Source organism: Macaca mulatta, chromosome Y (assembly GCF_049350105.2).
Source record: "Macaca mulatta isolate MMU2019108-1 chromosome Y, T2T-MMU8v2.0, whole genome shotgun sequence".
In the NCBI taxonomy this organism is placed as follows: domain Eukaryota; kingdom Metazoa; phylum Chordata; class Mammalia; order Primates; family Cercopithecidae; genus Macaca; species Macaca mulatta.
In genome coordinates this window covers 3,000,791-3,022,182 of record NC_133427.1, presented here as the reverse complement: position 1 = coordinate 3,022,182, position 21,392 = coordinate 3,000,791, and the positions used below count along the sequence as shown (strand labels likewise).

At 38.3% G+C, this 21,392-nt stretch overlaps 1 long non-coding RNA gene across 1 annotated transcript in view; it reads right to left on the bottom strand.

Annotated features, from left to right (window-relative positions):
* Positions 1–21,392, bottom strand: part of LOC106995400 (uncharacterized) — a 200,712-nt gene that overhangs the window by 33,336 nt on the left and 145,984 nt on the right. The window lies entirely within an intron of this gene.

Here is a 21,392-nt window from a genome sequence, read left to right as displayed (position 1 = left end):
TAAAAAGGATATCCAGTAATTGAACTCAGCTATGCACCAAGTGGACCTAATATACATCTACAGAACTCTACACCCCAAATCAACAGAATATATACTTTTCTCAGCACCACATCGCACTTATTCCAAAATTGACCACATAGTTGGAAGTAAAGCACTCCTCAGCAAATGTAAAAGAATAGAAATTATAACAAATTGTCTCTCAGACCACAGTGCAATCAAACTAGAACTTAGGATTAAGAAACTCACTCAAAACCACTCAACTACATGGAAACTGAACAACCTGCTCCTGAATGACTACTGGGTAAATAATGAAATGAAGGCAGACATACAGATGTTCTTTGAAACCAATGAGAACAAAGACACAACATACCAGAATCTCTGTGAAACATTTAAATCAGTGCATAGAGGGAAATTGATAGCACTAAATGCCCACAAGAGAAAGCAGGAAAGATCTAACATTGACACCATAACATCACAATTAAAAGAACTAGAGAAGCAAGAGCAAACAAATTCAAAAGCTAGCAGAAGGCAAGAAATAACTAAGATCAGAGCAGAACTGAAAGAGATAGAGACACAAAAAACTCTTCAAAAAATCACTGAATCCAGGAGCTGGATTTTGAAAAGATCAACAAAAATGATAGACTGCTAGCAAGACTAATAAAGAAGAAAAGAGAGAAGAATAAAATAGATGCAATAAAAAATGATAAATAGGATATCACCACTGATCCCAAAGAAATACAAACTACCATCAAAGAATACTATAAACAGCTCTACACAAATAAACTAGGAAATCTAGAAAAAATAGATAAATTCCTGGACACATACACCCTCCCAAGACTAAACCAGGAAGAAGATAAATCTCTGAATAGACCAATAACTGGTTCTGAAATTGAGGCAATAATTAATAGCATACCAAGCAAAAAAAAGTCCAGGACCAGACGGATTCTCAGCCAAATTCTACCAGAGGTGCAAAGAGGAGCTGGTACCATTCTTTCTGAAACTATTCCAATCAATAGAAAAAGAAGGAATCCTTCCTAATTCGTTTTATGAGGCCAGCATCATCCTAACACCAAAGCCTGGTAGAGACACCACAAAAAAAAGAGAATTTTAGGCCCATGTCCCTGATGAACATCAATGCAAAAATCCTCAACAAAAATACTGGCAAACCAAATCCAGCAGCACATCAAAAAGCTTATCTACCATGACCAAGTCGGCTTAATCCCTGGGATGCAATGCTGGTTCGACATATGTAAATCAATAAATGTAATCCATCATATAAACAGAACCAAAGACAAAAACGATACGATTATCTCAACAGATGCAGAAAAGGCCTTTGACAAAATTCAGCAGCCCTCCATGCGAAAAACTCTCAATAAATTAGGTATTGATGGGACGTATCTCAAAATAATAAGTGCTATTTATGACAAACTCACAGCCAATATCATACTGAATGGGCAAAACTGGAAGCATTCCCTTTGAAAACTGGCACAAGACAGTAATACCCTCTCTCAGCACTCCTATTCAACATACTGTTGTAAGTTCTGTCAAGGGCAATCAGGCAGGAGAAAGAAATAAAGGGTATTCAATTAGGAAAAGAGGAAGTCAAATTGTCCTTGTTGGCAGATGACATGATTGTATATTTAGGAAATCCTATCGTCTCAGCCCCAAATCTCCTTAACCTAATAAGCAACTTCAGCAAAGTCTCAGGATACAAAATCAATGTGCAAAAATCACAAGCATTACTATACACCAATAACAAACAGAGAGCCAAATAATGAGTGAAGTCCCATTCACAATTGCTTCAAAGAGAATAAAATAGCTAAGAATCCAACTTACAAGGGACATGAAGGACCTCTTCAAAGAGAACTACAAACCACTGCTCAACAAAATAAAAGAGGACAGAAGTAAATGGAAGAACATTCCATGCTCATGGATAGGAGGAATCAATATTGTGAAAATGGACATACTGCTCAAAGTAATTTATAGATTCAGTGCCATCCCTAGCAAGCTACCAATGACTTTCTTAACAGAATTGGGAAAAACTACTTTAAAGTTAATATGGAACCAAAAAAGAGCCCACATTGCCAAGACAATCCTAAGCCAAAAGAGCAAAGCTGGAGGCATCACACTATCTGACTTCAAACTATACTACAAGGCTACAGTAACCAAAACAGCATGGTACTGGTACCAAAACAAAGATATAGAGCAATGGAACAGAACAGAGCCCTCAGAAATAATACCACATATCTACAACCATCTGATCTTTGATAAACCTGACAAAAACAAGAAATGGTGAAGGGTTCCCTGTTTAATAAATGGAAACAGGGTTTCCATTTTCCATTATTTCCTAAACTAGCCATTTAGGAAAACTGGCTAGTCATATGTAGAAAGCTGAAACTGAACCCCTTCCTTACACCTTATACAAAAATTAATTCAGGATGGATTAAAGACTTAAATGTTAGACTTAAAACCATAAAAACCATACAAGAAAACCTAGGCAATATCATTCAGGCCATAGGCATGGGCAAGGACCTCACGACTAAAACACCAAAAGCAATGGAAATAAAAGCCAGAATTGACAAATGGGATCTAATTAAACTAAAGAGCTTCCACACAGCAAAAGAAACTACCATCTGAGTGAACAGGCAACCTACAGAATGGGAGAAAATTTTTACAATCTAGCCATCTGACACAAGGCTAATATCCAGAATCTACGAAGAACTTCAACAAATTTACAAGAAAAAATCAAACAACCCCATCAAAAAGTGGGGGAAGGATATGAACAGATGCTTCTCAAAAGAAGACATTTATGCAGCAACAGACACATGAAAAAATGCTCATCATCACTGGCCATCAGAGAAATGCAAATCAAAACCACAATGAGATACCATCTCCCACCAGTTAGAATGGCAATCATTAAAAAGTCAGAAAACAACAGGTGCTGGAAAGGATATGGAGAAATAGGAACACTTTTACATTGTTGTTGGGACTGTAAAGTAGTTCAACCATTGTGGAAGACAGAGTGGCAATTCCTCAAGGATCTAGAACTAGAAATACCATGTGACCCAGCCATTCCATTACTGGGTATATACCCAAAGATTATAAATCATGCTGCTCTAAAGATACATGCACACATATGTTCATTGCGGCACTAGTCACAATAGCAAAGACTTGGAACCAACCCAAATGTCCATCAATGATAGACTGGATTAAAAAAATGTGGCACATATACACCATGGAATACTATGCAGCCATAAAAAAGGATGAGTTCATGTCCTTTGTAGGGACATGGAGGAAGCTGGAAACCATCATTCTGAGCAAATTATCGCAAGGACAGAAAACCAAACACCGCATGTTCTCACTCATAGGTGGGAATTAAACATGAGAACATTTGGACACAGGGTGAGAACATCACACACCAGGGGCCTGTCGTGGTGTGGGGGGAGAGGGGCAGGCTACACCTAATGTAAATGATAAGTTAATGGGTATAGGGGTGCAGCACACCAACATGGCACATGTATATATATGTAACTAACCTGCACATTGTGCACGTGTACACTAGAACTTAAAGCATAATTTAAAAAATTAAAAAAAGAAATAAAACAAAGTACTCAACCATGTCAGAGTTCCTTTCTGTGAAAACAGTCAGGCTTAATAATAGTTCAGTTCAAATAAATGAGTTATTATGTGTTTCAAAGAACATCATAATTCCCACGGAGAAATAAATAACAATACACATTTTTGTAAAACTGATAACCACAAGCAGTCAAGAGCTAATAGACTGAATCTGTTCATTTTTATTATAGGTTATACAAACAATAATAAATCCATATGTTCTTACTCATTTAATTGGCAGTAATGTAGTGTGATGTAGAGAATTACAAGTTCTTAATAAGCAAGGAATATGATAAATGGCATAATATTTTGATAAATATACGTGTTGATATTAGGATAAGGGGAATAGTTAATGAAGGATCATCTACAAAAATTTAGATTTAACTCCCCCCATTCCGTTAGATGTCATGATCTTACTTTTCCTCTTTATTTCATAAAAAGAAAGAACACAAAACTGAAAGTTAATCAGCCAGCAGCTGATGTGTAATTCATGTGCCATTAATAGGAGATATAGCAGTAAATATTTTATAAGTTGACATAATTTTGGATTGACGATGAATTAAGTGTATATAGTATTATCTGTTTTGGTAAAATAGGTTTCCATTGTTACTGAGCACCATGTGAAATTCAAAAGAAGTCCCATTTTTTTTTCTGCAGGTTGTACTCCAAAGTAAGGTGAAGATTTATCAGATTCATACATCATCAGTTGAATTTGATAAAATCAGGAGTATCAATCCATACTAGTTCAGTGCTTGAAGGTATTTTGTTTTTATTATTATACAACTAACAGGGTTTTTCTTCTCAATAAATGACATCATTGTACTGCATGTTGAGATTCTCTAAAAAGGACTGTTTACATCACAACCTATGGGAGAAATGACTTTTCTCATTTAACATTTTAAAATAATGCTCTTTTTGCTTTGTTACTAGACTCTGGTGATATAGTTGAGGATGACTGAAAAGGTGACATTGAGATTGGTGCAGAAAAATCGCCATCAGGCTCACCACTCATTTTCTGTAGTGTATCTTAATTCAAAAAATGTTTGTCGTGGCTCACGCCTGTAATCCCAGCACTTTAGGAGGCCAAGGCGTGTGGATCACAAGGTCAGGAGATTGAGACCATCCTGGCCAACATGGTGAAACCCTGTCTCTACTAAAAAATACAAAAAAATTAGGCAGGTGCGGTGGTGGGCGCCCATGGTCCCAACTACTTGGGAGGTTGAGGCAGGAGAAATGGTGTGAACCTGGGAGGCAGAGGTTGCAGTGAGCTGAGTTCGTGCCACTGCACTCCAGCCTGGGTGAGAGAGAAAGACTCCGTCTCAAAAAAAAAAAAAATTTGGCCAAGGCCAAATTTCCTCACTTTTAACTGTGATTTGTCCTCCCCCAAAACAGGACAAATCCTGTGTAGACAGCCTGGATTTTAATTATATTTACTGTTCAAATTATTTAGTGGTTTTTAATGCACTTCCCAGTTTCCCAAATTTGTGGAAGTTTCCTCTGTTCCTATATTTTTCCCCATTGTGTTTGTAGTGTACAATGCATTAATACATTGATTTAATGTCATTATTGTGAGCTTTCAAAAGGAAGAAGAGATCATATATGAGGTTAGTTCATGACATAAAAAACTTTCTCTTTTTGGCCCTCAAAATTTAGATGTCATTTAACAAGCAAGTTGATTTCGTTCAAACTACTTCCCCTTAACTGCTCGTATAAGAGAGAGCTTAAATTTTATAATCTCACCCACCAACTGAAGTCGTTTCTTTTTTTTTTTTTTTTATGCTTTAAGTTCTGGGGTACATGTGCAGAACATGCAGGTTTTACATAGGTATACATGTGCCATGGTGGTTTGCTGCACCCATCAACCTGTCATCTACATTAGGTATTTCTCCTAATGCTATCCTTCCTCTAGCCCCCACACGCTGAACAGGTCCTGGGTGTGATGTTCCCCTCCTTGTGTCCATGTGTTCTCATTGTTCAACTCCTCTTATGAGTGAGAACATGCAGTGTTTGGTTTTATGTTCTTGTGGTAGTTTGCTCAGAATGATGGTTTACAGCATCATCCATGTCCCTGCAAAGGACATGAACTCATCTTTTTTATGGCTGCATAGTATTCCGTGGTGTATATGTGCCACATTTGCTTTATCAAGTCCATCATTGATGGCATTTGGGTTGGTTCCAAGTCTTTGCTATTGTGAACAGTACCACAATAAACATACATGAGCATGTGTCTTTATAGAAGAATGATTTATAATCCTTTGGGAATATGCCCAGTAAAGATTGCTGGGTCAAATGGTATTTCTAGTTCTAGATCCTTGAGGAATCGCCACACTGTCTTCCACAATGGTTGTACTAATTTACACTCCCACCAACAGTGTAAAAGCATTTCTATTTCTCCACATCCTCTCCAGCATCTGTTGTTTCCTCACTTTTTAATGATCACCATTCTAACTGGCATGAGATGGTATCTCATTGTGGTTTTGATTTGCATTTCTCTAATGACCAGTGATGATGAGCTTTCTTTCATGCTTGTTGGCTGCATAAATATCTTCCCTTGAGAAGTGTCTGTTCATATCCTTTGCCCACTTTTTGATAGGGTTGTTTGATTTTTTTCTTTTTAATCTGTTTAATTCTTTGTAGATTCTGGATATTAGCCCTTTGTCAGATGGATAGATTACAAAATTTTTCTCCCATTCTGTAGGTTGCCTCTTCACTCTGATGATAGTTTCTTTTGCTGTGCAGAAGCTCCTTAGTTTAATCAGATCCCATTTGTCAGTTTTGGCTTTTGTTACCACAGCTTTTGGTGTTTTAGTCGTGAACCCTTAGCCCATGCTTATGTCCTGAATGGTACTGCCTAGGTTTTCTTCCAGGGTTTTTGTGGTTTTAGGTCTTACATTTAAGTCTTTAATCCATCTTGAGTTAATTTTTGTATATGGTGTAAGGAAGGGATTCAGTTTCAGCTTTCAGCATACGGCTAGCCAGTTTCCCCAGCACTATTTATTAAATAGGGAATCTTTTTCCCATTACTTGTTTTTGTCAGGTTTGTAAAAGATCAGACAGTTGTAGATGCGTGGTGTGATTTGTGAGGCCTCTATTCTGTTCCATTGATCTATATCTCTGTTTTAGCACCAGCACCATGCTGTTTTTGTTACTGCAGCCTTGTAGCATAGTTTGAAGTCAGGTAGTGTGATGCCTCCACCTTTGTTCGTTTTGCTTAGGATTATCTCGGCTATGCAAACTCATTTTTGATTTTATATAAAATTTAAAGTAGTTTTTTCCAATTTCATAAAAAAGGTCAACGGTATCTTGATCAGGATAACATTGAATCTATAAATTACTTTGGGCAGTATGGCCATTTACACAATATTGATTCTTCCTATCCATGAGCATGGAATATTTTCCCATTTGTTTGTGTCTTCTCTTATTTCTTTGAGCAGTAGTTTGTAGTCCTCCTTGAAGAGGTCCTTCAAATCCTTGTAAGCTGTATTCCCAGGTATTTTATTCTCTGAAGCAATTGTGAATGGGAGTTCACTCATTATTTGGCTCTCTGTTTGTCTATTGACGGTGTATAGGAATGCTTGTGATTTTTACACATTGATTTCATATCCTGAGACTGCTGAAGTTGCTTATCAGCTTAAAGAGATTTTGGGCTGAAATGATGGGGTTTTCTAAATATACAATCATGTCATTTGCAAAAAGGGACAATTTGACTTCCTCATTTCCTAACTGAATATGCTTTATTTCTCTTGCCTGACTGCTCTGGTCAGAACTTCCAATAGTATGTTGAATAGGAGTGGTTAGAGAGGGCTTCCTTGTCTTGTGACAGTTTTCCAAGGAAATGTTTCCAGTTTTTGCCCATTCAGTATGATATTGGCTGTGGGTTTGTCATAAATAGCTCTATTATGCTGAGATATGTTCTATCAATGCCAAGTTTATTGAGAGTTTTTAGCATGAAGTGCTGTTGAATTTTGTTGAAGGCCTTTTCTGCATCTATTGAGATAATCATGTTTTTATTGGTTCTGTTTATGTGATGGGTTATGTTTTTTTATTTGCATATGTTGAACCAGCCTTGCATCCCAGGGATGAAGCCAACTTGATTGTGCTGGACAAGATTTTCAATGTGCTGGTGGATTTGGTTTGCCATTATTTTGTTGAAGATTTTTGCATCAATGTTCATCAGGGTTATTGGCCTGAAATTCTCTTTTTTTGTTGTGTCTCTGCCAGGTTTTGATATCAGGATGATGCTGGCCTCATAATATGAGTTGTGGAGGAGTCCTTCTTTTTCTATTGTTTGGAATAGCTTCAGAAGGAATGGTACAACTTCCTCTTTGTACCTCTGGTAGAATTAGCTTGTGAATCTGTTTGGTCCTGTACAGATTTTTGGTTGGTAGGCTATTAATTATTACCTCAATTTCAGAGCCTGTTATTGGTCTCTTTAGAGATTCAATTTCTTCCTTGTTTAGTCTTGGGAGGGTGTACGTATACAGGAATTTATCCATTTCTTCTAGATTTTCTAGTTTATTTGCATAGAGGTGTTTACAGTATTCTCTGATAGTTTATATTTCTGTGGGAGTGGTGGTGATACCCCCTTTATCATTTTTTATTGAATGTATTTGATTCTTCTCTCTTTTCTTCTTTATTAATCTGGCTAGTGGTCCATTTATTTTGTTGATCTTTTCAAAACACCACCTCCTAGATTCTTTGATTTTTTGAAGGGTTTTCATGTCTCCATCTCCTTCAGTTCTGCGCTGACCTTAGTTATTTCTTGTCTTCTGCTAGCTTTTGAATTTGTTTGCTCTTGCATCTCTAGTTCTTTTAATTGTGATGTTAGGGTGTCAACTTTACGTCTTTTCTTCTTCTCTTGTGGGCATTTAGTGCTATAAATTTCCCTCTACACACTGCTTTAAATGTGTCCCAGATATTTCGGTATGTAGCATCTATGTTCTCACTGGTTTCAAAGAACATCTGTATGTCTACCTTCATTTCGTTATTTACCTAGCAGTTAATCAGGAGCAGGTTGTTCACTTTCCATGTAGTGATGCAGTTCTGAGTGAGTTTCTTAATCCTGAGTTCTAGTTTGATTGCGTTGTGGTCTGAGAGACTCTTTGTTATGGTTTGCATTCTTTTGCATTTGTTGAGGAGTGTTTTACTTCCAATTATGTAGTCCACTTTAGAATAAGTGCAATTTGATGCTGAGAAGAATGTATATTCTGTTGATTTGGGGTGGAGAGATCTGTAGAGGTCTATTAGGTCCATTTGGTCCAGAGCTGAGTTCAAGTCCTGGATATCCTTTCTGTCTTGCTGATCTGTCTAATATTGACAGTGGGGTGCTCAAGTCTCCCACTATTATTGTGTGGGAGTCTAAGTCTCTTTGTAGTTCTCTAAGAAATTGCTTTTTGAATCTGAGTGCTCCTGTACTGGGTGGGTGTATATTTAGAATAGTTAGATCTTCTTGTTGCATTGATCCCTTTATCAGTATATAATGCCCTTCTCTGCCTCTTTTGTTCTTTGTTGGTTTAAAGTCTGTTTTATCAGAGACTAGGATTGCAAACCCTCCTCCCCTTTTTCTCTTTCCATTTGCTTGGTAAATAATCCTTCATCCCGTTATTTTGAGTCTATGTGTGTCATTGCACGTGAGATGAGTCTACTGAATACAGCACACCGATGGCTCTTGACTCTCTGCAATTTGCCAGTCTGTGTCTTTTAATTGGGGCAGTTAGCCTTTTTGCATTTCAGGTTAACATCGTTTTGTGTGAATTTGATCTTGTCATTATGATGCTAGTTGGTTATTTCACCTATTAGTTGATGCAGTTTCTTCATAGCATCGATGATCTTTACAATTTGGTATGTTTTTGCAGTGGCTGGTACCAGTTGTTCCTTTCTATGTTTAGTGTTTCCTTTAGCAACTCTTGTAGGGCAGGCCTGATGGTGACAAAATCTCTCAACATTTTCTTGTCTGTAAAGGATTTTCTCCTTTGCTTAAGAAGCTTAATTTGGCTGGATAAGAAATTCTAGTTCAAAAATTCTTTTCTTTAAGAATATTGAATATTGGGCCCTCCCACGCTCTTTTCTGGCTTGCAGTTTTCTGCTGAGAGATCCACTGTTAGTCTGATGGGCTTCCCTTTGTGGGTAACCCAACTTTTCTCTCTGGCTGCCCTTAACATTTTTTCCTTCATTTCAACCTTTGGGGAACCTGACAATTATGTGTCTTGGAGTTGCTCTTCTCGAGGAGTTTCTTTGTGATGTTCTCTGTATTTCCTGAATTTGAATGTTGGCTTGCCTTGCTAGGTTGGGGAAGCTGTCCTGGATAATATCCTGAAGAGTCGTTTCCAACTTGGTTCCATTCTCCCCATCACTTTCAGGTACAGCAATCAGACACAGATTTGGTCTTTTCCCATAGTCCCATATTTCTTGGTGGCTTTGTTAATTTTCTTACACTCTTTTTTCTCTAATACTGTTTTCTTACTTTATTTCATTGAGTTGATCTTCAGTATCTAATATCCTTTCTTCTGCTTCATTGATTTGGCTATTGATAGTTGTATATGTTTCATGAAGTTCTCATGCTGTTTTTCAGCTCCAGTTTATTTATATTCTCTAAACTGGTTTTTCTAGTTAGCAATTTGTCTAACCTTTTTTCAATATTCTTAGCTTCCTTGAATTGGGTTAGAACATCCTCCTTTAGCTCAGAGGAGTCTGTTATTATGCACATTCTGTCAATTCGTAAAACTCATTCTCCATCCAGTTTTGTTCCCTTCCTGGGGAGGAGTTGTGACCCTCTGGAGGAGAAGAGAACTTCTGGGTTTGGGAATTTTCATTCTTTTTGCTCTGGTTTCTCCCCATATTTGTGGATTTATCTACCTTTGGTGTTTGAAGTTGGTGACTTCAGATGGGTTCTCTGAGTGGATGTCCTTTTTGTTGATGTTGATACTATTACTGTTAGTTTTTCTTCTAACAGTCAGGACCCTCTGCTGCAGGTCTGCTGGCGTTTGCTGGAGGTCTGCTCTGTATTCTGTGTGCCTGGGTATCAGGGTGGAGGCTGCAGACCAGCAAAGATGGCTGCCTGTTTCTTCCTCCGGAAGCTTTGTCCTAGAAGGGCACCTGCTAGATGACAGCCAGAGCTCTCCTGTATGAGATGTCTGTTGGCCCCTACTGGGAGCTGTCGCCCAGTCAGGAGGCACTAGGTCCAGGGACTTACTTGAGGAGGCAGTCTATCCCTTATCAGAGCTCAAATGCTGCACTGGTAGATCTGCTGCTCTCCTCAGAGCTGCCAGGTAGGGTCATTTAAGTCTGCTGAAGCTGTGTCCACAGCTACCTCTTCCCCCAAGTGCTCTGTCCCACGGAGGTGGGGGTATTATCTATAAGTCCCTGACTGGGACTGCTGCTTTATTTTCAGAGATGCCCTGCTGAGAGAAGAGGCAGTCTGGCTTTAGCGGCCTTGCTGAGCTGGGGTGGGCTCCACCCAGTTTGAACTTCCTGGTGGCTTTGTTTACACTGTGAGGGTGAAACTGCCTACTCAAGCCTCAGCAATGGTGGATGCTCCTCCCCTAACCAAGCTCAAGCATCCCATGTCAAGCTTAGATTGCTATGCTAGCTGGCAGCCAGAATTTCAAGCCAGTGGATCTTCGCTTGCTGCGCTCCATGGAGGTGGAACCCGCCAAGCCAGACTACTTGACTCCCTGGCTTCAGCCCCCTTTCCAGGGGAGTGAATGGTTCTGCCTCACTGACGTTCGAGATGCCACTAGGGTATGATAAAAACTCCTGCGGCTAGCTCAGTATCTGCCCAAATGTCCACCCAGTTTTGTGCTGGAAACCCAGGGCCCTGGTGGTGTTGGCACAGGAAGGAATCTTCTGGTTTTTGGATTGTGAACATCACAGGAAAAGGGCAGTATCTGGGCCACAGTGCAGGGTACAGTCCCTAATCACTTCCCTAGGCTGGGAGAGGGAGTTCCCCAACCCCTTGCTTCCCTGGTGAGGCGATGCCCCACCCTGCTTCAACTTGCCCTCCTTGGGCTGCACCCACTGTCCAACCATTCCCAGTGAGATGAACTGTGTACCTCAGTTGCAAATGCACAAATCTCCTGCCTTCTGCATGGATCTTGCTGTGAGCTGCAGACTAGAGCTGTTCCTATTCAGCCACCTCACCAGTCACCCTAATCACCTCTTAAAAGCATTATCCCTGAAGTCTTTTCAGTTTCCTAGATATTCTATGGCAATAGATTGAGAGTATCTAATAATTTTTACAATTATTATTTCTTCCTTTTTATGACAGTCTGCAATAACATAGAAAAGATGGTTGCTCTTGGCATAAGTTATGCAATAGGAAGAAGGCAAGGAAATCCTGCACCCATCAAAATACTTGATAATACTTCAATAAATACTTGATAAAACTTTAAAAAACTGATATTTATTCATAGAAATAAAAGAACTCCATTCTCAACATTTTAAAAGTTTTACATTGCAACGTACTAGCATGAACTTCTGTATTTGTAATTTATAGAATGCAAATCGAGAATTTATAATATTTGGCACAAATTAGAGAGGTCACAGACAAATTATAATTTTCTCATTGATTATCAAGATTGCTTCACTTGGCTTCAACTTGCATGCTTATTTTTATAATCCTGCACCACTGTACTACTATGCAAACATGTACCTCCATCTGTGTGTGTGTGTGTGTATGTGTGTCTGTGTGTGTCTAGCCTAGCCCACAGGAAATTCTCAGCAAATATTGCCTGGTTTTCTTAGCTACTAAGGGTAAAGTTGCCTAGAGGTCAGTTAGCAGAGAAGTTGACTGAATTTCTGATCACCTGGCAGGAGCTGGTGGACTTTCCTGAATTGTAGCAGTATTTAATACATGAGAATTTCTGTTCACATGAAACTCCTTTGTTTGAAAGAGCTTCAGCATACAAATCACAGACCCTGGGTGTGAGCATATCCAACCATCTTTAGAAAGGCTTCAGAAGTGGCTCATTTAAGGCTCTCAAAATCTATACGCAGTGATGAGGTACTGCTCCCATAAGCCTAAATCTATCCACAGGGCCCTGCTGTGATAAATTACATTTCTGGGTGCATTTCTTCCCATTTACAGTTCTTCTCAGAGGATGGATAGTTATGTTTAGAATACCAAAAATTATAGATGTTTAAACAAATATGATATTCAAAAGTTTATAAGAAGAGTTCACTGAGTGAATGTGTGAACATAATACATAAACTTTCTCAAAAGAGAGTAAAAGTGGGAGGCCAGACTCTGGAAACAGACACATGGTTTCAAATCTACTCCTTTACTGAAAACAAGATCAACCCTGCTATCTCACTGTGCCTCCACTGCCTAATCTGTAAAATAAGGATAATAGCAGTACCTACCTAGTAGGCCTGCGATGAGGGTTTAATGAACTAACTCATTAAATGTGGCTAGTAATCTATATCTTTTTTTCCTCGATAGAATGCAAATTAAAAAATTATCTTCTACTAATTGCATTTTGACTATGCTTTCATGACAATGTGCATTCTTGGTTATCTATTTTGCATCAATTTGAAAGAAAAGGAAGGAAAAGAAAGAAAAGGGTGTTACAGATTAATCAGGTTCAATTCCTTCCCTCGGCTGGCCTGTCAGACACTGACACAGGTGGGAAGACATCTAAACTTTCATTAGGTTCTCAGTATGGTCTACACGATTGAAGATTACTCTATTTTTATTACATATGCATCTCTATACCAACGCCAACTCCTTCCTTCTCTCATTTAAAGCCTCTCCTCTACACACTCACATTTTTTTGTTTGACTCAAGTCTTTCAGCCTACAGTCATGCTTAGTCCAAATCTCCTTTATCTATAAAATATTTTCCTTTTAACAAGCACACCACTTTCCCTCTGTTCCTTCTGTCTATCCTTCCACAAAGTGTAAGTACTTTCTGCAAATTGTGGTCTGTTTTTCACTCCAGCAAGTCTTTGATGATGATCAGTGTCTAATGCAGTTAGACACTGCAATTCCCTAACCTGTTAGGAACTGGGCCACATAGCAGGAAACGAACCGTGGCTGACTGAACATTACCATCTGAGCTCATCTCCTGATGGATCAGCAGTAGCAAACCCTATTGTGAAGTGTGCATTGGAGGGATCCAGGTTATGTATTCTTTATGAGAATCTAATGCCTGATAATCTGTCACTGTCTCCCATCACCGGCAGATGGAACCATCTAGTTGTAGAAAAACAAACTTAAGGCTCCTATTTAGTCTACTTTAGGGTGAGTAGTATAATCATTTCATTACATGTTACAATGTAACAATAACATAAAGTGCACAATGATGTAATGTGCTTGAATTATCCTAAAGCCATCCCCCACACTCCAGGTCATCGAAAAATTGTCTTTTGTGAAGCTGGCCATTGGTGCCAGAAAGGTTGGGACTTACCTTCCATTTTTCTACTGGAAATGGATTCCGTCTAAATCTTCCATTTTGTGGCTAAATCCTTCTCACATTTAATTGGTAGAAAATTTCCCTTTGATTTGACATTGCACTTTTCTCTCACATCTCCACCTCCATAGACACTGCTATCATTTAGATCTCCACTGTTTCCATGTGTAAGTGAGCGAGGATCTATATGGTCTCATAGCTTCTAGTCTCATCCTGTTTCATCTGACACTCCATGGCAGCTGCAAAAGCACCTTCCTAGAAAGTACCTCTTTACTTCTCTACATACGTAAAGTCTTTCAGTTACTCTTCTTTATCTAGAGCAAGGTTGTTCACTCCAGCACTGTTGACATTTGGGGAAGAGTCTTTGCTGTGGAGAATGTCCTGTACATTTTGTGATGCTTAGCAGCAACCCTGGTCTCCATCTAGCAGATGCCAGTAGCTTGCCCTACTCCATAGTAGTAGCAACCTAAAATATCTCCAGACACTGCCAAATATCCTTGCAAGGCAGCACAAAATTGCCCCCAATTTAAAACCACTGGCTTGTAAAAATAAATCCTATATTCTCTCTTGGCTTTTCAGATAATGTAAGATATTGTTCCCAGATACCTTCAACTTTATCTCCTGAACCTGTAACACAGAGTCTCCAAAATATAGTTTTATGAAACATTAACTGTTTCTAGGTACACTCTAGCTTTTATGACTCCCAGACTACAGTGCCCTACTTTTCTATTTCCCCCCCCCCATTTTCTACTGGAATAACTTTTTTTGCTTATCCTTCTAAGTAATCTCCAATAGTTTCTCCTGTTGTAAAGTCTTCCCTGTCTACACTAGGAATTTGTACTTCTTTCTTATGGATCCTATATCATTTACTATGTATTATAGCACTTGTCATTGCAATTTCTTTCTTTAACAAACGTGTTTTATTATGACCGCTATTACCACATAGTTAACACTTTGAGTTTAGAAAAGAGTTGTTGTATACTTAGTATGTAGCACAATGCCCAAAACACAGTAGGAGTTTTGACAACGATTAGATTGATGAATAAGGGAATGACTGAATGGATGAATAAATGACGTTACATCCTTCTCTCCCAGGCATGAAAATATGTTGCATGTTCTGTACAACGAGTGAGTTGCTGGCTGCATGTCAAGGGGGAATCCCCCTTTAAGAAGAGGATCTGAGCTGCTGTTCCTGAAGCTTTCTGAAATCCCACCTGTTCCTGAAACTTACTCTACTGAGACTGGAGTTTCAAGCTGATGTAAAAGAAAGTTGTTAAAATTTATTTTAGTTAGTATTCATTAATGATTGCATCTGTAATGTTCCATTCAGAAAAATAATTTTGTATTCAATAAATCCCATCTGGAAATAGTTTGCACAGGGCCCTGCTTAGCATCTTGATGTGAAATTTCTATTTTGGCAAACATCAAATTAAACTTGCAAGTATAAAGGAAATGAGTGTCCTTGACCTCCCAAGTCTTACATGATCAGCAATTTTTAAATGATATTCCTTGAAAGCAAACTTTGATTTGTAAGCAGTGGGCATGAGGCTATAATCAAAGGCACTCATGATATTTAGGTAATTCAGAAGAGCACAAGCTGATCTGCCATCATTCAGCTTGCAGGATACATTTATCTTCCATAAGCAGTATGAAACACCTTTGTTTTTATATTGATTCTATTACTTTAGAAAATCATAGGTTTGTGTCTTGTTATATTACCTACACAGTCAAAAGAAATGATTATGGATATTTACAATTACAGGAAGCACCTCATTAAAGGGGGTTGGGTTGGTTTTATTGAGGTTCTGCTTTATTTATGCTGGAATAATTTTATGCATGCAACTACATATCAAATATGATGCACCAAAGGATGATTTTAGGAACTTAGTTGAAAAGCCCTCACAGGGTTTTGCATACATTTTAAATAATATTCAGGTAAACACATAGTCACGTTTCTCATATGTTTTCACAGACCTCATGTGGTTAGAAATGCCTGCCAGATTTCTCTATTTTTATACACAGAAAGACATATTTTAAACAGTGCTGAAAAATGTTTTCTTTCTCCACTTTATACTTAGTTGAGTTAATGAAGTCCTATTTTAGATAATGAAGTGGCACGTTGCCTATCTCTACTCTGGTTTTCTACCTCAAATTCTCTCCGGAGAGACATCACCTCTGCCAGCTTCTCAAGGATTTAAGAGTATTAAGCTAAAAGGGTAGGTAGTAGCAAGTGTTCTTTGATCTCAGTGGACTGGTTGGTATTGATTTTTAAAAAGGGATTTGTAGGATTGGAAAATGGCAGAAAGGGGGCAGGACTAACTTGCAGCTCCCACTCAGATGGACAGGACAGTGTGTGGAGACTCACATCGTGAACTTCTGCTCCAAGAACTACCACAGGAGCATACCAGGAAATCTGAGAGAATCCACAAACCCTTTGAGGAGGTGGATTGCCACTTCAGGCTCTGTGGACCAACTGAGAAACCAAGTTGTCTTGCTTTCTCAGTAGGGAGGCTTGTAGTCTGGGGCAAGTTCTCAGCCCTGTTCACAGGCTGCCCGAAAATAAACTTTTAAACCTTTTGGAAAAAATAAAATAAAACTTTGTGAAATTTTACCTATAAAATGCAATATTACATTTTAAATGTAATATTTAATTACATTAATAAATTAATAAAATAATAAAATTAATAAATTTTACCTATAAAATAATATTACATTTTAAATGTAACGATATTTAAAAGCTGAAGAGTGATAATCTCCACAACAATGGTTTCATTTTCAATTTGACCCATCTTCGGTTTGTGGAACTTGTCTGAAATTGCACAGCAGTTTTTATTTATAGTTTGACTGGGGAATTTCACTTGTCAAAGATCCTGTGACGAAAGAAATCCTGTGTCCATTGCATTTGGTGGCATGGTTGACACATAAGCCAACAAATGTGAAGAAATTCCATTAAAATCCTTTCCGCTGCAATAAGCCTGAATGATTATGGTGTTCAAGTTCTCTTGTTTTGAAAGACTATTATAGAAGTTCACATGCAAAAGAATTCCATTAATTTCTGTACCATGCGTTGGACCTCAATACTAACAGCTTTCAGCAGTAGTAACAGGGGATGAATGTATTACAGTGATGCATGGACTGCAGTAAACTGACAGGCAGTGAAGAGGTATTCTTCAGGAGTGTCACAAAAGTGGTGACCAATTTGCAGAGAACAGAGCCACCTATTTATTTGCCTGCCTCTGCTTAATGCGTATTGCTCATACAGCTTCTATCAAAATACTGCCCCAAACACAAAACTATACTATTGGACTGCCCTTCCTTTATAACTTTCAGAGACAGCCATGGCTACTCACTAATTGCCAAGCTCTCTCACAAAATACATCTTCAATTTATTTTCCTGCATGCCAGTGTGTGATGTACACAGAAATGTTTCCCAGATGGTTTCCCAGAAATGACTAAAAGGTACTGATTGAGAGTCTCTTGCCATTTATTTCTTCAAAAAAAAGTCAACTGACTTCCTTCTAGTCTTTTGCACTTAAGTTGGCCATAGAAATCCCAGAAATGACCCTCAGGTTGCTAAAGGCCTCTCTTCTTGTTGCTGTAAGGTTGACCTGCTGATAATAACAGATATACTCCACTCATGGTAATTTCAGGATCATGTAGATCCATTAGTCATGGAGTGATGGTCTTTTCAGGTAAGGCTCTTTTGAGAGGAAATGAAGTATTCATGTACTTTTATTTTTCCTTTGTGATTCTTTGGTTTAAAACACAATTCATAATTATTTTTGACACGATGAATAATAGATTATCTTTCACATTACAAATCAAACAAAAATTATCATAAAGATAAGTTAAAAATGGCTATAGGCAGAACAATCTATCTGGCTATTAATTTTCATTGACTTTCAAAATATTTTCCTGCATAACATATTCAGATATTTTGAATTCAGCAATGCAGTCAAATGTTTCATTCTAAAACAAGTGAGTGTTTTTCTGTAGTGATTATCTGAGTTATTTCTTTTTTCTTTTATTCTACCTTGGTATTTTTTGCTTGTTTTAAAGAGTTGCATGTTCATCATAAAGGCTCCCTTTTGTACATAGTTGGTTTTTTCTTCTTACAAAGTACTCAACATTTACAAAAATTCTCCAATCTACACAATCAACATTCTTCCTTTTGATTTAAGCTAAATTATTAACATCTCCCCAACAGTATTATAATGTTTTAGGAGCAGGAAAATGGAACCAAATGACGCTGAATTCTCCCAGCAGTGACATGAGGAAAGATGCATAGAGAATTGCCACCCAGGGAGCACCCCCTGGCCTGGCATCCAGAGTGGTTATTGGGGCATGTAGGCATGGCAGACTATCTGCATGACTAAACTTCCAGCTGCCTCCAGAGGTTAAGACTGACATAGGTGACCCAACTATAAATCACATAGCTAGTGTAAACTATCTGGCATGACTCAAAGTTCCACGTAAACAAAATAAAAAGCAGGATATACAAGGACTTAGAGGTTATCTCTTGGAAATCTATCAAACAATAGACTTTTCTTTGGGAAGTGCAGGGTTTGGATAACACAGACCTGCTGAGCTAACCTATTACTGCACGGTCATTCAGCTCTTATTCTGAGTTCTCTCTCTTGCTTCCTAAAATGTGCAGGTCCTTATGGATGGATGGGAAAATCTGGGAAACAAAGAACTCACTGTAAACATACCATTCCTAGAATTCAGCCCCTCTTCAACCACCCAGGCTTTTAAAATGGGTCAAAGTCACTATGCCAGGATAACGTTTACCTTAGAATGAATTCTTCCCATGTGTCTCCTCCTCCCTATCCAGGTAACAAGGCTTTTGGATGAGGAATGGCATCCACAGGCACATCAGATTCTGAATCACAGTGTATTCTGGGGATTGCCCTTGGCCACATCTTCTCAATTCTAGATATCCTGATACCACAATATTTCTTATCCTTGTGCCTTAATGAGAGCGTAAATGGAAGTAGAGATATTCCTCAACACTCTGCAACAACACATTCTTCTTTCAGTTATTCAGTACTTAATTGGAAATCAAAGCCCTTTTCTAATGTAGTGATAACATCGATAATTGTGTAGTTGTACTTAATCTACACCACGCTAATTCCTAACATGGGCTATGGAGGAAGCTGAGCTGCAGGTGACAACATATGCATTTCTCAACCCCTCTGCTCAAAGCTCTTGGTAAATATCAAATGAACAGAGGAATGTATTAATACTGTACAACCTAATTATTTCCTTACTTTTTTCTTTTTTGAAACAGGATCTTGCTCCATCCCCAGGCTGAAGTGCAGTGGCACCATCCTGGCTCACTACAACCTCTGTCTCCCTGGTTCAAGAGATTTTTCTGCCTCAGCTTCCCGAGTAGCTGGGATTACAGGCACATGCCACCATGTCCAGCTAATTTTTGTAGTTTTAGCAGAGATGGGGTTTCACCACGTTGACCAGGATGGTCTTGATCTCCTGACCTCGTGATCTGCCTGCCTCAGCCTCCCAAAGAGCTGGTATTACAGGTGTGAGCCACCACACCTTGCCTATTTCCTTACTTTTTGCATATCTTTGTATATAACCCAAACCTTAGAGTAGACAGAGCAAACCTTAAAGGTGAGGAAGGTTAATAGGTGAAAAGCTAAGCAAAACAAAAGCAGCCCTTTTCTCAAAGATGGGGATTTTTACTTGAATTAAATTTCCTTGGTATATAAATAGCCAGATGCAATTACCCATGATAGAGTCAGTGTAGAAAATATTTCGGCCCAATATATATAATAAAATCTAAAGGGGCTAGTAATTGTTCTGCTCCATTTGTTTCAGTCATTCTGTTGAAATTTCTATTAATTTTTCAACTAATGGTAAGTATATGGAATGACATGAAGTGAGATAACCTATTTACAGCACACCAAGTTTCATGAACAAGTAACAAATAATTTTACCTTCTTAATTTTTTTGGTGTTTTTACTGTTTTTCTCTGCTTTTATGTTAAAGATTTTGTTTTATTTCAATAGTTTTTGGGGGAAATAGTTGATGTTTGGTCACATGAGTAAGTTCTTGAGTAGCGATTTGTGAGATTTTGGTGAATCCATCATTGGAGCAGTGTACACTGCACCCAATGTGCTGTCTTTTATCCCTCACCCTCTCCCACCCTTTCCCTGAGTCCCCAAAGTCCACTGTATCATTGTTATGCCTTTGCATTTGCATATGTTAACTCCCACATATAAGTGAGGACATATGATGTTTGGTTTTCTGTTCCTGAGCTACTTCACTTAGAATAATGTTTTCCAACTCCATCCAGGTTGTTGTGAATGGCATTGTTTCATTCCTTTTTCATGGTTGGGTAGAATCACACATGCACACACACACGCATGCACACACACACACCATGGAAAAAATACACACAGACACACACATGGGATAGACCAAGGGGTGTGTGTGTGTGTTTATATATATAAATACACACCAAATTTTCTTTATCCACTCATTGATTGATGGGCATTTGGGGTGGATCCACAGTTCACAATTGCAAATTGTGCTGCTATAATCGTGTGTGCAAGCATCTTTTTTGCATAATAACATTTTCCTCTGGGTAGATACCTAGTAGTGGGATTGCTGGATCAAATGGTAATTCTACTTTTAGTTCTTCAAAGAATCTCTACACTGTTTTCCATAATGATTGTACTAGTTTACATTCCCACTAGCAGTGTAGAAGTGCTTCCTTTCACCACATTCATACCAACATCTTTTTTTTAATGACCATTCTTACAGGACTAAAGTTGTCTTGCACTGTGGTTTTGATTTGCATTTCCCTGATCATTAGTTAAGTTGAGCATTTTTTCATATATTTGTTGGTCATTTGTACATCTTCTGAGAATTGTCTATTCATGTCTTTAGCCCATTTTTGATGGGATTGTTGTTTTTTTCTTGCTGATTTCTTTGTGTTCCTTGTAGACCCTGGATATTAGTCCTTTGTCAAATGTATAGATTGTGAAGATATTCTCCCACTCTATGGGTTGTCTGTCAACTCTGCTTATTATTTCTTTTGCTGTGTAGAAACTTTTTAGTTTAATTAAGTTCTATCTATTTATTTTTGTTTCTGTTGCATTTGCTTTCAGGTTATTGATAATGAAGTCTTTGCCTAAGCCAATAGTCTAGAAGGAGTTCTTTTTAATGTTATCTTCTAGAGTCTTTATGGTTTCAGGTTTTATTTTATTTTTTTGTTTTTATTTATTTGTTTTTGAGATGGAGTCTTGCTCTGTCGCCCAGGCTGGAGTGCAGTGGCCGGATCTCAGCTCACTACAAGCTCCGCCTCCCGGGTTCACGCCATTCTCCTGCCTCAGCCTCCCGAGTA